Source organism: Schistocerca piceifrons, chromosome 5 (assembly GCF_021461385.2).
Source record: "Schistocerca piceifrons isolate TAMUIC-IGC-003096 chromosome 5, iqSchPice1.1, whole genome shotgun sequence".
Classification (NCBI taxonomy): domain Eukaryota; kingdom Metazoa; phylum Arthropoda; class Insecta; order Orthoptera; family Acrididae; genus Schistocerca; species Schistocerca piceifrons.
Window position 1 is genome coordinate 423,838,761 of NC_060142.1, and position 15,582 is coordinate 423,854,342.

At 42.3% G+C, this 15,582-nt stretch overlaps 1 pseudogene; it reads right to left on the minus strand.

The window, feature by feature from the left end:
• Nucleotides 1-13,292: 13,292 nt before the first annotated feature.
• Nucleotides 13,293-13,410, minus strand: LOC124799920 (annotated as a pseudogene).
• Nucleotides 13,411-15,582: the final 2,172 nt, after the last annotated feature.

Sequence of the window (15,582 nt, forward strand, 5' to 3'; positions counted from 1 at the left end):
TATTGTAAGTTAAGAAAACTTCACAAGCCAAGATCGGTAAAAAATGCAATTTGTTGAATGACAGGTTACGACAGACACTGCAACAGTGATGGGCAAAATGTAGTAATATTTAAAGCGTATAGGCACATGATGACAGAATAGTTCTGTAGAAACCGGTCATCCAACAAAATTATCTTTAGGAATCATGACTTCTGAAGTTTTCGTCTGTTAAATATTTAAATGAGAACGGTCGGACGAAGATTTAAAATATCGTCCTCCAATATACGGATTCAGTGTCTCACCACTGGGCCGCCTCGTTCGGTCACCTGATCGACTATATTGAGGAACTAGTAAATGTTTCGTGGACCCAGAGTGTTCGGATGTTATCTTTATTCTAATACCTAATTATCTAGAGAAACCAAGCTCACAATTTAGTCTAATTGTGATTGTGAGTAAACAACACTCAGAGAATAGGTCCTAGGCATGTTCAGAATGATTGACTGCCGCCTACAAGACTGGACCAAGAACCACTTATGGTCGTGTAAAATGTGATCAGTATGTCGCTGACCCCTCCAGTCGTTGTTGGCAATAGAGGAATCCCGATACTGTCGCTGCTTCTTTATTCATGCAGCTCCTCATTCGGGCCCATGCATCCCGAGACCCAGTGGACCCCATTACATGCTTCAGAAAAGAATGAGGATGTGCCGGGAATCAAATTCGGCCCTTTTTGCACAGAAAGCAGTGATGCTAACTGTTTGACTTCGGACTGCCTGTATAAGGGCCGGAGGTGGACCGACGTGTTATTGACACACTTGTGAAGCTCTTTCTTTTGAAGAACTCACTGAATTTTTTAAAAATTGTAACCATTTGTTCGTCTGTACATGTACATCAAGTCTACTGATTTCCGTCGCATTCCTTTGTGGTTGTTTTTTTTTTTTTTTTTTTTTTTCATGGAGTGTATGTTTCGGCTAGTGCTACATAGAACCACCACAGAGAATGTGACTGAGTTAATGGTGTTTTAATACTTTGCTCTTAGTGCACGTTCGTCGAGAATAGAAATTCTTCCTCCATTATGCTTTGACACACTGAGATTTATTTGCTTAAGATTTGGGATCCTACTTTTTCGTATATTTTCTGATTATGCAAAGTATCTAGCTGAATCTTCACTTTTTTGATTGAGAATTATAAGGTAATGAACAATTTGCGGTTGTTCCTTTTAATCTGAATATAGGAACTTTTATGAAGATTACGATTTGAACCTTGTTAGAGTGCACAATGCGATTTTAGTATTTTTAGAGAGAGAAAATTTGTCTTTTTTTCAACGGTGAAGATTTGCTTCGTACTTTAAATTTACGATTTATGTGATTTCTATTTTGTCTGCACTGAGCTCTGCCTGGAGTGAGGCTTTGAATCCCGATTGTGAATTCATGTTTATTTCCGCTTTCTGTGGAAATGAATTCACTTTATGGTTTTTCTGTAAGCATGACAATGTCGCTATGTTACCTGGTGGAAAAAGCAACGTGTGTAGCTGTACGTATCAAGTATTTAGCACAAGATTTTGGCGCAGTGGCTCTTGCTCCTGCTCGGTTGTGCAGCGACGTGTGTACACTCCTCGCGCTGAGCATCATGAACTGTTTGCAACTTGAGGGCCAGTGTAGTGCACATAGCGTTGAAGACTGAATATAAGGGTGCATGAAAATCTAACTCTTATACTTCGTAAGCTTCAGCCACTTACAGTACGTCGCTCAGACGGGGATTGGGGTGCTTGAAGATTTCCGCTCTAATTCTATTGTCAGCTATATTTTGGATAACGGCATCGCGAAGCATTTCGTCCCGAAATATTGCTCCATAAATATAATTAAATTTGCAATTCCTAGTCTTACCTTTACATTCTGCTATCAATTCTGTACAAGACAGACTAGGTTGTTTTCACGTTTTGAAAAATTAGTAGCGAGCAGCAGCCACACATATCTGCGATTCACCAGTATTCATCCAATTCATTTTACTAGATCAGCATTGGGCAAAGTTTCCCACTGTAATTGAGGGAACACGTTACTACAGAGTCTAAAGGTTTCTCCTCTAAGAGAAGTGAACGATGAAATTCGAATTGAATGTTGTATACAGAGATTTTCTGCTCAAGCTCATTTCATACTTGTGACTTTTTTTACTTTGTTTCGAATGGGCGAAATTGCCGATGTGGTACTGGACCTCCGTAATTCTGAGCTTCGTTGGCTTGTTTCTGCACTTCTTCAAGGTTTTGTTGTACTGGAAGCGGTTGTGTAATACAGTCAACAGCTCATAATTTGATGACTCTGAAACTGAACAAACATCGTGAGTGATTGCTCTCCGTTGAAAGCAACTTTTATAGAATTAATCAATAAACTAAAAGAATAAAACGTGCACTGTAGCTACAGCATTTGATTATCTAATGGCGCCACAAAACAAGGAAAAAAAGAAAAAAAATCCTCTGTTTCAAATATGACACTCCCATCTGAAAAGAAGAAAATAATTAAATGCTTTTACGCCTTTTCTTAAAAGAAGGAAAAAAAATATTTCGTCGCCAGGGATACCTGCTGTGTCTGCAGTCGGAGGAGGTGGATATTAGATATACCTTTTAAACTACAAACACAAAGAAATACGGTTAAGTGGATAAAACTTACACGCTTTTATTAACACTGTTACAATAGCCCAGCTCGTAAATGCAGTAACAGACAATACTTTCCCTTCTCTGTTGAATTGACTACTGTTCGTCTAACTTCGTTTACTGATTCCGGGCTTTTTGTATTCTGATGATCGTGGCACAGGCATGGACTCGCTGTCTCAGTGAGGCTTCCATTGCAGTCTTACAATATACGTCGTGTCTCATTCTCCGGGTCTTCGTGTGCGCCTACTTTTAAGGAGACACGGATGAATACTGTTGGCTACGTTGAGGGCGTGGTCATCAGCAGCGATCTCTGTCGCCATATATGCGCAGCGAGTGATGTAGGTTCCTAGCGAGTGTTACTAATTCGGCTGACATGGAGGTGGCACAATGGCAGTATTATGTGCAGTCGGCGTAAACACCGCCGATCCCGCAAAACCAATTTCTGTTTTATGCGGAGGTTTGTATTCTTGAACGGAAATGTCGCGTCCAGTTGAATGTGTGCTCCAGCTCGACGAGTTTCATAAGGTCTACTTACAAAAGCGGTGCAGTTGAGAAGAATTTAGTCTTAACCTAATATTAATTGTACTTGGCTACATGTGATGGATTGGCAAATCAACTGGAAAACGAAGGATGTTTAATCTAAGGATGAATCACCAGATCAGTAACAGTCCTATTCTTGTTTCTGCCAAAGTCTTGAAAGATTAAGGTGCTTGCCGAAAATTGAATGGATTTGTAAAAGAGGGAACTGAGGTATAACATTGTTAAATAAAGCTTTACATCAAGAGATAAACGTCAACAGACACACTTATATTGCAAGCCTAAGGACTAGAGGTTTTCATGCAGCCGCCTTGAGCGAATACGAGCGCGTCTCGGAACGAGACTTCTGGACAGACGGAAGAGATTCCTTTGACTTCATTGCCCATGCTGCAAGAAGCCGATTTTTTTTTAATAGTCTTGGGTCGTCGTATCTTCCGCCTAGACTTCATCGTTAAGTTTACCCCAGAGAAAAAGCTCAGTGGTGTCAAATCGGGCGAACGTGCTGCCAAACCGCTAACGTCTCCACGTTCTATCTGACCAGGAAAGAGATAGATGTGCGCATTACTAGACATAAGAGAGTATTCCGCGTTTCTTCTGTCTTCTCTGTAAAGAAGTAGTGCATCTAGTTTCTATTGCTTTGTGAAAGATCTTTATTTTTTCAGACTAACCAACACTCGATACCTGTGAACGACATAGATAGAATGAAAGCTATGCTCCCTCTTTGATCCTCTCATACCGGTATCGCGGTGGTGAACAATCTGGTTCCCTCTTAGCCGACGTGACGCATATCCTAATTTAAGGATGAAATCACGAACTGTCGGATAACACAGCTATCGATTTCCTGTACTGTCAGGAAACTACTATTTTGCTGCTGACTCTATTTGCAACATATTTCGCAGACAGTATCCACATATGCCGCTGAATGTGCCTACATAGATACATCTTTGTACGAAGAGTAGTTCAAAAGATATGGCGTCATAAACACTGAGATGAGTGAAAAGTGCCCCGTCGTGCATGAAGTTTTGATACATTTATTCTTTATTACTGAGGCTCTCATACAGTCGAGTCAATATAAGAAAATCCCTGACACCTGGCAGCGCTTATGACTGCTTTCCACTGCGAAGCACTAACTGCAGTACGGGGAAAACGATAGCAGTCTAAAGAGCTATGAAGAGGCGTTGCCATAGAGACGTTTACAAAATCGCGTTGTAGACACGCCCAGAGTACAGAAACAGCCCGCGATGATGTGCATTTTTCGTTTTCATTTCTAATAGAAAATTGGCGAAGTGAATACCCGGTCAGTGCCGGGTTTGTCAGGTGCTATAGCTATGGAAAGGACAATACCTCATTTAGAAAGGACCTTATCACAGTTTAGCTGGGTCAAAACAGCATTACGATATCTTACTCCGTTAAGAAAAGATTTGAGAAGAACAGGTTAGCGACAACACGTTTTACGTTGCATTAGTTCAGTTTTTATTAGCATTCTGTTTACGTGACAACGTAACAGCCGTCATAAGCCGCTGCTTCACTAGATCATGAAGAAGAGTCTCAAGCGAATGTTAAGCAGGTTTTACTCAAGCGAGTTTCTCTCCAAAATCAACTAACCGTTGTGGGTGCGCGACGTTTGAGTGCGTGTAAATCAGCCACCAGTGATGTCGCGAATGGATCAGTGACTTCAGTGATTAATTGACTGTAACGAGTGTGGAGTTCTAAAATCTTGAGTATGCTCCAGATTTCACATGCACAAAAACAGGAGAACAGTATTTCGTCTGATAACACAAGAAGTTAACATATTCTCCCTGATCTCTTTGCTGTCACAGTAACGGATTTTTTTACTCTTCTTAATCTTCACTTTCTTGTTTGATTTGTTTTCGTGACACATAACGAAGTTTGCTCGAGAGCCTCGCATTTTCCCTACTAATGTTCTTTCACAAGTTAGACTAATATCTGAAACCAAAAAGGTATTTACGTTTTCCAATACCTAGGCAAAGAAAATGTCATCACTACGCATAAGTAAGAACTTAATGGGATAAACATTTTAATGAAAATTGTTTCAACTGTGAAAAGTCAGTTCTGTTTAGCGACAGTTAGAAAGAAAACAAGCTACAAAGGATATATTAAAACGGAGCTATTTTCTTGACTCTAAATATTGTTTTATGGTTTGGTAAGTAAACATTTTCTCGAGCAAATAAATGTAGTCATTTTTTCTCGAGCAAATAAATGTAGTCATTTTAAACGGTTAACCATAAATTTCCTATTCTTTCGGTTCTCAGGAGTGTGGAGACTTTACGATAGGCCCTTTCTCAATAATATCCACAAAGAATTTAGCTTTAATGATTAGTAAACTCTTGTCATTCTTGTTCCTATAGTCTGTTACTACATTTAGATTTTTTTCAGAAATGGATGGTCCCTCAGAACCTCACTTTCGCCGTTCAGGCGGCAAACTACATAGAAGACATGTGTGATAACAGAAGCAGTTCCGACGCCGCCTTGTAAACGAAAACCTCGGACGTGTGACGCTCGTGTAGGAGTAAAATGCCAGGGGCGCTGCAGCAGGGTTAATTACCACGGGTAAGAGATTGAAACAAGAAAGACAGTAGTATAAAAGGGGCTTTAGAAACCGTGATGATGAAGCTTTTTCTTCTAAGTATGGATCGGAAATAAAAACCTAAAGAAACAAAAACACAGTCAACGGACTTTTTTCGTAATAAATGTGTATCTGTCCTCGCGCTTCAATTGAAACAATCTTTCTTTCTTTTTTTTTTTTTCTTTGAGTTGTAGTCCTCAAATATTTGCTGGATATATTCCGATCTCTGTCTTCCTCTGCAGCTTTTACCCTCTACAGCTCCCTCTAGTGCCTTGGAAGTAATTCCTTGATGTCTTAACAGACATGTGTCCCTCCTTCTTGTCAGTTTTTTCCATATATTTATTTTCTAGCCGATTCTGCGAAGAAACTGCTCATTCCTTACCATATCAGTCACCCGCATTTTCAACATTCTTCTATAGCACCACATCTCAGATACTTAGATTCTCTTCTATTCCGGTTTTCCCACAGTCCGTGTTTCACTACCATACAATGCTGTGCTCCAAACATACATTCTGAGAAATTTCTTCTTCAAATGGAGGCCTATGTTTGGCAGTAGTAGACACCTCTTGACCAGAAATGACGTTTTTGCCAGTGCTAGTGTGCTTTTTATGTCCTTGCTCCGTTCAGTACAGGTACTTTCGCATCCTAGCTAGTAGAACTCCTTTACATGTCTACTTAGTGATCACCAGTTCTCTTGTTAAGTTTCTCGATGTTATAATTTCTGTTTCTCCTCATTACTTTCTTCTTTCTTCGATTAACAGTCAATGCATAACCTGTATTAATTGGACTGTTCATTTCATTCAACAGATCTTGTACAATGCCGTCAGCGAATCTTTTAATTGATATCCTTTCACTTTGAATTTTAATCATACTCTTGAACCTTTCTTTCATTTCTGTCATTGCGTCTTTGACATATAGATCGAAGAGTGGGGGTGAAAGACTCTATGCCCGCCTTGCACGTTTTTTAATCCGACCATCTTGTTCTTCGTCTTTCACTCTTATTATCACCTCCTGGTTCTAGTACATACTGTATATTACGCGATTTTCTCTATGGCTTACCCAATCTTCCTCAGAATTTTGAACATCTTGTGAACATCTTGCACGGTTTGACATTGTCGAATGCTCTTTCCAGGTCGACAAATACCATGAAGGTGCTTTATTTTTCTACAGTCTTGCATCCATTAACAATCGCATGATCAGAACTGCCTCTCTGGTGCCTTTAAACTGAGAGGCACCCACATGCCTTGCTCATACTGTGGCATCAAGCAGTCAGGCCTGCAAGAGGAGTGGATTCATTCTTATTTATCGAGTAACATGAACTCTCGTACTCAGAATTAAGTTACAAATTATCCTCCTATATGAATAACACGCAACGGAAACGCACATCTGACTATCAGTAATTTACAGAACTCTGACTGTTCACTACGCACTGGCAATACCACATTTTCCTTCCTTTTTTTTAACGGCTTTTATCAACACCTGGCCATCGCACTGAATATGAGTGGCACACACATAAATTCTGGATATCATGACAACATACAATTCGGAGGAAAAGGCCACCAATCTTTATCTTTTCACTATCTTATTTATTCCGATAAATTCTGTAACCTAAACACACAAATTCTGTAACCTACAACAATAACACATGAGAAATTCCGCCCAGTGGGCATGGCTTTACATTGGTGATTCTCTACCTTATGGTCTCGTAATTATTTAACGCTACAGTGCACTTTATGGATAGGATGGTGGATCTTTTGCTATATCTCACACTTCGACTCACACAACCATCATCACGAAACTTTCCTCCAGACCGAGCGGTACAAAAGGAACACGTATAACCCACTACCTCTGAAACTACCTTGCTACTCCCCCATGCAAACCACACATACTTAAATTACATGACATACACCACACTACAACATGAAATACAACACAGGGAATAGTCACAACATTATAATCACATCACTTTCAGCTTTCCCACTTCAATTAGTATTCATACCAGTTTCACACGACACTGCCCGACTTCGTAATTCTACTTTCCTACTATGAACTCTGGAGACATATGCACGTCTTCCTGAGCAATGCAAGCCAAGTGGCGTTGCTGGATAGACGGCTGACTCACCTTGCTTCTCTCTCAGAGTATTATAGTTTGAATCCAGCGTCACACGGAAACATATCACGCAAAGTAATATTAAGAACATATTCATCACACACGCAAGTCCTCAACTGATACCATGGACGAGTACTTCTCTTTATCCTTTGTCTCATACACAGATTGAGACTCACACAGTACTCACCACGTGGAAGTACTCGTCTCTAATTTCAAGTCCTGCACACGCCATTTCTTAAAGATTTCAACTTTTAGTACACACGCTAGTAATTCAGCTTAACTTAAGCACACGGAAGTATTTCAACTTATTGCTACACGTGGTTTCATTGTGACCGTTGGTCACTTCCGAAGATTACTACGATCCCATTAATATTACCTGCCTGACATTTAATTCTCCCCACAAAAGTTCCTGAAATAGAGAAATTATTATTTCAAACTACTCTTAAGTATTCCACATGCATACCATGTCTCCACTCTTTTGTCTTTACGGAGCGCACCTAAGACAGGTCTTAACAGCACAAGTTCCAGCGGCAGAGTGCTGAAACATGGCTGTTCTTCAGGTCCTCTCGCACCTCTGTCGAAGTGGGGGAGCACCTTGCTACCGTATTGGTCATCCACATTTCAGGCGCTCAAAGCTCAGGTAAATTTCATCTCTTTGGTCCCACCAAAGGTGGCCAAAGGATCGTCTCAAAGATGATCATATATTCACATTCACTATCTGCGGTTAGCAGACGACCATACATTCATTCATTTCACAGATCTCATCAAACTGGATGTAGGGATTTATTTTGAGGGAGTGCACATGTGATCAATTAAATAAATAAATTGTCATTCTTTCCCACACTGGTATCCAGCTTCGCTGTATTAATTGAAACTGAGTTATTTTACAAAAAAATGTGTTGTTCTGACAAAAATAATGAAGTATGTTGTACCTATTTTCAATGTCGGGCGGTACTGTACCCTTTCAAAACAACTCTAACACGCCATGAAGGCCCAACAGGACCGACCGGCCGCAGTGTCATCCTAATCCCACAGGCATCACTGGCTGCGGATGTGGAGGGTCATGTGATCAGCACAGCGCTCTACCGGCCGTATGTCAGTTTACGAGACCGCTCTCGTGTCTTTGCCTTTCCTAAAGTCAAAATGATTGTCATCTAACGGATTCTGAGTTTCCTTTTACTTCTTCTATATATTATTCTTGTCAGCAACTTGGATGCATGAACTGTTAAGCTGATTGTGCGATAATTCTCACATTTATCTGCCCTTACTATATTCGAATTTATGTGAATGATGTTTTTTCGAAAGTCTGATTGTATGTCGCCGATGCCAGACATTCTACGCACCAACGAAACTACGTGTTTTGTAGCCACTTGCCTCATTGATTTTAGAAACTCTTAAGTCGTCCAAAGCTCTTTTAAATTCTGATCATTATACTGGATCTCCTATGTCTTTCTTGTCGACTCCTGTTTCTTCTTCATGTATCACGTCGTCATACGAGTCCTCCCCGTCACAGAGGCTTTCAATATATTCTTTCCACCTATCGGCTCTCTCCTCTGTATTTAACAATGGAATTCCCTTTGCTCTCTTAATACTACTGCCCATGCTTTAAAGTTTACCGAAGATTGTTTAGACTTTTCCATGCGTTTAATCAATCCTCCCGACGATCTTTTTCGATTTCTTCACATTTTTCATGTATCTATTTCGCCTTATGTTCCATACATTTTCTGTTTCGTTCATTCTTAAGTGACTTATGCTTCTGTATTCCTTAATTTCCTCAACTTTTTTGTACTTCACTCTTTCGTCGATCAACTGCACTATTTCTTCTTTTACCCACTGTTTCTTCGCAGTTATCTTCTTTGTAACTATGTTTTTCTTTGCAACTTCTGTGATTGTCCTTTCTGGAGATGGCCATTCCTCTTCACATGAACTGTCTACTGAGCGATTCATTATCGTAGTATCTATAGCGTAAGAGAATTTGAAGGTGTTACTTCATTCCTTAGTACTTGTGTATTCTATTCTTTGCGCATCGATTCTTCCTGACTACTTTCTTACACTCCAGCCTACTGGTCGTCATTACTAAATTATGATATGAGTCTATGTCGTGTGACTAGGGCCCCCATCGGGTAGACTGTTCGCCGGGTGCAGGTCTTTCGATTTGACGCTACTGCGGCGACTTGCGCGTCGATGGGGATGAAATGATGATGATTAGGACAACACAACACCCAGTCTCTGAGCGGAGAAAATCTCCGACCCAGGCAGGAATCGAACCCGGGCCCTTAGAATTGACATTCTGTCGCGCTGACCACTCAGCTACCGGGGGCAGTCATATGAGTGTATGTCTGCCCCTGCTTATAATCGAATATGGGATTTTGGTATCTCTGCTCGACCATGAAGTAATCTCTTCCTATCTCGCTGCCTTTTCTAAGTATGCCTCCTCTTCTTGTAGGTCTTGAAGAAAGTATTCGCTATGATTAGCTTAAAATTACTGCAGAACTCAATTGGCCTTTCTTTTCCATTATTCCCAGTACCAGCTCCACAGTTTCCCGTCAGTCTTTCTTCTACTCCTTTCCCTACAACCGCATTTCAGTCCCCGGTGTCATTTCCCATTACGTACTCGACTATTTCTTCGGTATGTACAGTATACCTGAACTATTGTTGACGGTGTAGGTTTTGCTGTCGATTCTGATGAGAACATTGAACTCTTCACAATAACACATTTTCTGACTACCTTCCTATTCATAACGAATCCTACTTCTGCTACCACATTTTCCGGAGCTGTTGGTATTACTGTACTGACCAGAAAACCTTGTCCTCTTTCCATTTCACCTCTCTGACCCACCACTAAATCTACACTACTAGGCATTAAAATTGCTACACCATGAAGATGACGTGCTACGGACTCGAAATTTAACCGACAGGAAGAAGATGCTGTGATATGAAAATGATTAGCTTTTCAGAGCATTCACACAAGGTTGGCGCCGGTGGCGACACCTACAACGTGCTGAAATGAGGAAAGTTTCCAACCGATTTCTCATACACAAACAGCAGTTGACCGGCGTTGCCTGGTGAAACGTTGTTATGATGCCTCGTGTAAGGAGGAGAAATGCATACCTTCACGTTTGCGAATTTGATAAAGGTCGGATTGTAGCCTATCGCGATTGCGGTTTATCGTATCGCGACATTGCTGTTCGCGTTGGTCGAGGACCAATGATTGTTAGCAGAATATGGAATCAGTGGGCTCAGGAGGGTAATACGGAACGCCGTGCTGGATCCCAACGGCCTCGTATCACTAGCAGTCGAGATGACAGGCATCTTATCCGCATGACTGTAACGGATCGTGAGGCCACGTCTCGATCCCTTAGTCAACAGATGTGGACGTTTGCAAGACAACAACCATGTACACTAACAGTTCGACGACGTTTGCAGCAGCATGGACTATCAGCTCGGAGACCATGACTGCGGTTACCCTTGACGCTGCATCACAGACAGGATCGCCTGCGATGGTGTACTCAACGACGAACCTGGGTGCACGAATGGTAAAACGTCATTTTTTCGGATTAATCCAGGTTCTGATTACAGCATCATGATGGTCGCATCTGTGTCTGTCGACATCGCGGTGAACACACATTGGAAGGGTGTATTCATCATCGCCATACTGGCGTATCACCTGGCGTGATGGTATGGGGTGCCATTGGTTACACGTCTCGGTCATCTCTTGTTCGCATTGACGGCACTTTGAACAGTGGACGTTACATTTCAGATGTGTTACGACCCGTGGCTCTACCCTTCATTCGATCCCTGCGAAACCCTACATTTCAGCAGGATAATGCACGACCGCATGTTGCAGGTCCTTTGCGGGCCTTTCTGGATACAGAAAATGTTCGACTGCTGCCCTGGCCACCACATTCTCCAGATGTCTCACCAACTGAAGAAGTCTGGTCAATGGTGGACGAGCAACCGGCTCGTTACAATATGCCAGTCACTACTCTTGATGAACTGTGGTATCGTGTTGAAGCTGCATGGGCAGCTGTACCTGTACACGCCATCTCTGCCAGCTCTGCTTGACTCAATGCCCAGGCGCATGAAGGCCAGAGGTGGTTGTTCTGGGTACTGATTCCTCAGGATCTATGCACCCAAATTGCGTGAAAAAGTAATCACATGTCAGTTCTAGTATGATATATCTGCCCAATGAATACCCGTTTGTCATCTGCATTTCTTTTTTGGTGTGGCAATTTTAATGGCCAGTAGTGTAGATGGAGCAATGATTTGTACCTGTGAAGTACTGTTGGTCGGCCTATATCTAGCCGGGCAAGTCAGTCACGCCACTGTTCGCTTGCAGCAGTCGCTCATTTCGTAGAGTATTGCAGAGCCCGGCCCACCGGCGCAGTACGAGCGCGCCGCGCTCCCTGCCTACATCCGGAGAATCGGCGGCTGTGGGGTCACCTCGGCGGGCGGTCCCGCTCGGAAAGAAGTTGCAATGAAATGAAATAAACAGTGCCGGCCATCCGTCTTGGGGAGCCGGACCGCGCGGAAGCCATCACAAAGGGGCCAATTTGCTGCCCCATTGGCGGGCATTTGCAATTCCATCGGCGGCGCGCTCTCCGATAAATCTTCCCCGGTGCGGCGGCGTCGGCCGCTCGGGCGGCGGCCTTTCGCCGACATTCCGAATGCCGCCGCACAAAACCGCAACTTCTCTGGACCACGCCGCAGCAGTTATTACTCTCCTCTCAGCTTCTGCGATGACAAATTACGGTCTCAGAAAAAAAAAAAAACACTTAAGAGAAGACTGATAATAAATTACTCTTTAAGAAGTTGTCTAGCGGGATGTTACCAGAACAAACGAGAAATCTATAAGCAGCTGATGCATTAGGCATTTACCATTCTCCAGTAAACTTTTCATCTGGTTTTACAAAATTACTTGACAGTGTAATGACACCGTTGGGCCAGAAAAGTAACATACATTTAAAAACATGAAGTTATAGCATAATTTTCATTCGCATATATGTTAATTCCGATTCATAAATCCGTTTGAGGTATTTTACAGTATGCGCCAATGTTTTATAAAAGTAACAAGTAAAGCTATCTCTCAGTTGAGTACGGAATGTGAGTGTAAAACCATCATCAATTATTCTGAGCAAACTAGTAACTGTAGATATTATTATTTTTGTGATCCGTCTTCTAAATTCGTAGGAATGTGTCCTACGAGGGTTGGAACGTAAATAGTAAGCACTAATCATTCGTTCGTCAGGCCACAAGTGGCCCATCAGGACCATCCGACTGCCGTGTCATCCTCAGGTGAGGATGCGGATAGGAGGGGCGTGTGGTCAGCACACCGCTCTCCCGGTCGTTATGATGGTTTTCTTTGACCGGAGCCGCTACTATTCGCTAGAGTAGCTCCTCAATTAGCATCACGAGGCTGAGTGCACCCCGAAAAATGGCAACAGCGCATGGCGGCCCGGATGGTTACCCATCCAAGTGCCGGCCACGCCCGACAGCGCTTAACTTCGGTGATCTGACGGGAACAGGTGTATCCACCGCGGCAAGGCCGTTGCTCAACTGAAATAGTGGCAACTATTTATTCACAACCGATACAAAAGAGTTACATGTGTGCACCTGTTACTGTCCTTCAGAAGAAGTCGTCAGCGTTCTGTAGAACCCGTTACCAGGGATTTGGAAGGCGTAGTATACCGTTAGCAGAGTCTGTTCTGTTGATGGTGCGGATGGAGCGGTCTACTGTCTGTCGAGTCTCTGGAATAGTTCTGAAGCGAATGCCACGAAGTGGTTCCTTCATTTTCGGAATCAAAGTCCGGCGAGTATGGTGGATGGTACAGTACTTCCCAGTCCCATCGACCGAAAAGAGCAGCCACAGCTTGCGCGGTATGCGCCCGCGCATTGTCGTGCAAAATAATGGGTGGGTTCTGCAGAAAGTGTCGCCTTTTTTTCGCAAAGCTGGTCGCAGGTGATGCTCCAAAAACGAACGATAATACTGTGCAGTGACAGTCTGCCGTGGAGGAACGTAATGCGTTACGATAACACCATCACCGTCGTACACGAGAATCACCATAACTTTAGACCGCTTCATCCGCACCATCAACAGAACAGGCTCTGCTAACTGTATACTACGCCACGGGTTCTACACAACGCTGGTGACTAGTTTGAAGGACAGTAACAGGTGCAAACATGTAACTCTTTTGTATCGGTTGTGAATAAATAGTTGCCACTTTTTAAGTTCCAACACTCGTAAAGGAAAACTAAAGTGTGTAAAATGTTTCATTATGCCTGGAACACAGCTGGACTGATTAGGGAGAGACTTTATTTATTGCAACAGCACTGAGTGGTAGTCAATAGCTGGTGTTCGTCGTCGTGTGTACTTCGAGCAGTAGTCATCACGCGGATGAAACTCGTATAAGAACTTCTGGTAACACGCCCTAGGTTCGCTTCATCGCCACTTGGAGTGCTGTAAGTTTATCAGTCCATTATCTCGCTTTCTTATTGGCCGATTTTTAGTATTCCTTGTTTTTTCTTTTTTTTTTCTTTTTCGTTTCACAGTTAACAGAAGTTGGTTTTATCACAGTGTGCTTCTGATTATGATTTATCGTGCATATTGCACCCTTTGAACTGTGTTGCAAGTAAGTTAATTGTATTCCGATTGTGTTGATGATGATGATGTGTTGTTTGTGGGGCGCTCAGCTGAGCCGTCATCAGCGCCTGTACAAAGTCCCAATTTTTACACTGTCCAATTTTTACACAATACAGTCTAACCACTTTCACGAATGATCATGATGATGAAATGATGAGGACAATACAAACAACCAGTCCCCGGGCAGAGAAACTCCCCAGCCCAGGTGAGAATCGAATCCGAGACCCCGTGATCCAGAGGCAGCAACGCTAGCCATTAGACTACGAGCTGCGGACATCTGATTGTGTTCCTCTCGCATCCGTAATATTGGATGGGATAAATGACTCCAAATTTGATTTTGTTTCATGTGAAACAGCAACTGCTTTCGTTGCATGACGCTCTGCGGACTTATGCATATCTGTTATTGCTTACCAATCAGAGTGTGGACTGCTCGGTTTAAGAGCATTTTAAGTATATTGCTCGTAATTTTTATTTGTATCCGTTTTGCGTGCTTTCTCGCATTTAATGGAGAACTCCATGTTATCAGATTTTGCCAGTATTGGTATTCAACATTATTATATCTTGCCACATAATGAGTATGTAATTCTGCTTTGGACAGTGTTGCTTCTTGGCACCGAGTGCCATGCATTTCACCGAGTCTGGATGTAGATGTAGGTAAGTAGGCCCTACGCTTTGTAGTATTGGTGACTAGAGCATTGTTCCTTGCAAATGCTAAAGATGCGACAGTAGTTACTCAAATGTTTTCACGCGTTATTAACAGTTACTACAAACAGTAAGTTTTAGCTGAAGTCCAAGAAAATTTGGTGGTCTCTATTAAATAAGACAGTATGGTAGCAAAAATAACGTGCAATACGAGTGATGTACTTACAGTGCATCTAAATAGAGCGGTTGACAGACGGATTCGTAACCAGTAAAACAAATAGACATGAGTCCACAGAATACCATGTGACGAAACCAGTTTCTGTTTCATATGAAACAAAAACAAGTATGGACTCATTTACCGCACCAAATATTACGGATGAGAGCAAAAGTTAAGTAGAATAGGAACAACATATTTACTTTGCAATTCAAGGAGTGGAATACGC